The following is a 2,412-nucleotide window of genomic DNA, read 5'->3' on the forward strand; positions in this document are numbered from 1 at the left end:
TATCTAACCAATTAACTAATCGACTGTTTGATTAACCGTTCGATCGATCAGTCAATCAATTAGGCTTGTCTAAGTGATTTCGTTGCCCTTACTGTCTCCTCAATAACATGCCTCTCTACTCCGGCGGAGTTTGGGATCAGTTTGGCGGAGGCTGGGATGACGGCGGCGGGGATGGCGGCGGGGATGGTGGCGGTGGTGGTGGCGGTGCTGGTGACGGTGGCAGCCAAGACAGTGATACACATGGCAGTCGCTAGTTCAATTCTCGCTGGGTTTGGCTGATCCTTTGACACCACCAAAGTCGAGCAGATACACCAATGTATCGAACTACTATATGTTGATTTGGTGTTTTTTTAAAAAAAGGGACCGTTTATGTGACCACCCGATCTGCTAGAAATAGCAACCAAATCTCCCTCGGATTACAAACTATCATCTTAAAAACAAGAAGAACTCATTGAATGACGTAGTCCACAGTAGACTGTACCTAGAAAGACCACCGACGAGATGCTCATAGGTCTGCTGAATGAAAGCCAACAAACTCGCTTTGCAACTACGAGGTTTCTTGTTCAATCCCAGTGCATGGCACCTTGGGCAAGTGTCTTCTGACATTAGCCCCGTGTTGACCAACACTATGTGAACGAATATGGCCGACGGAATTTGTGAGGAATCTTGCCGTATATATATACATAGATACATACATACATATATATATATATATATATATATATATATATATATATATATATTGTGTGTGTGTGTGTATGTGTGTGTGTTTGTGCTTGTACTCCACCACCGCTTAACAACCGACGTTGTTTTGTTTATATCCCCGTTACTTAACCAATCAGCAAACGAGAACGAAGTACCAGAATTTAAAACTTGGGTCGAGTAGTTCTACAACTGAACCCTTCAAGGTGGTGCTCCAGCATGGCCGAAGTTCAGTGACTGAAATACGCCAAAGATAAAAGACAACAACAGCAATAACGATATGGAGGAGTTTAATCGTTTTTAACATAGGCACAAGAGCAGAAATTTGAGGGGGGGGAATGCAGTCGATTAAATAGACCCTAGTAGACGACTGGTACCTAATTTTATTGACACCAGAAAGATAAAAGACCAAGGTGCTCCCGGCAGGATTTGAAGACAGAATGTAGAGAGCCAGAACGATTACTGCAAAGCATTCTATGCGACGTTCTAATGCAGAGGGTCCCAACCTTTTAAATATCCGGGTCAGATTCGAAACCTGGACTTTGTAAGGGAACCGCACAAAAAAAAAAAGGTGAAACAAATCATTTAAAGAAAACTGTATTATGTTCCTAGAAGAAGGCGGCGAGCCGGTAGAAACGTTAGCGCGCCGGACGAAATGCTTAGCGGTAATTCGTCTGTCGTTACGTTCTGAGTTCAAATTCTGCCGAGGTCGACTTTGTCTTTCATCCTTCCGGGGTCGATAAATTAAGTACCAGTTACGCACAGGGGTTGATGTAATCGACTTAATCCCTTTGTCTGTCCTTGTTTGCCCCTCTATGTTTAGCCCCTTGTGGGCAATAAAGAAATAAGAATCTTTAGCGCGCCGGACGAAATGCTAAGCGATATTTCTTCCGTTGCTACGTTCTGAGTTCAAGTTTCGCCGAGGTCGACCTTGTCTTTCATCCTTTCGGGGTCGATAAATTAAGTACCAGTTGAGTCCTGGGGTCGATGTGGTCGGCTGTCCCTCTCCCCACAAAATACTGGCCTTGTTCCTATAGTTGAAAGGATTGTATTCCTAGAAGGAAGACCTTCAATGGCCCCCGGAAGGCTGTTTCAGGGCCGCATGCCGCTGCACCAAAACAAGAAGTAAAACTTAAGTCAATTAAAGAAAGCTTTATTATATTCATAGAGGGGAAACCCGTCGGTGGCACGGAAGGATGCTTGAAGGCCACGTACGATTGGCTATTTATAACTACTTACTCATATTTAACACAACAGGAAGGCGTCTTCAGCTTTTACGCAACCCTCCCTGTTACAAGCATTCAGGCCAGGTCTCAGTTATGGGTTGCCCTCCACCCGACTGTCCCTCGCTCCAGCCAATCCTGGGGGATTTAGGGAGACTTGGGTTGTGATTGAGCCGAGTTACGATCAAATAAATTCTAGGGGTGATTGCGACTGAGATCCTCTGCGTGGTCAGTCAAAATCTTCGGGCAGAGAAATAATGAAGATCTACAGGAAGCTTAACGCTTGGTGGTGAAGACAACGACGACGACGACGACGACGAAGAAGAAGAAGAAGAAGAAGAAGAAGAAGAAGAAGAAGAAGAAGAAGAAGAAGAAGAGCAGGAGGAAGAGCAGGAAAAGCAGGAGGTAGAAGAAGAAGAAGAAGAAGAAGAAGAAGAAGAAGAAGAGCAGGAGGAAGAGCAGGAGGTAGAAGAAGAAGAAGAAGAAG

This window comes from Octopus bimaculoides, chromosome 2 (assembly GCF_001194135.2).
Source record: "Octopus bimaculoides isolate UCB-OBI-ISO-001 chromosome 2, ASM119413v2, whole genome shotgun sequence".
Classification (NCBI taxonomy): domain Eukaryota; kingdom Metazoa; phylum Mollusca; class Cephalopoda; order Octopoda; family Octopodidae; genus Octopus; species Octopus bimaculoides.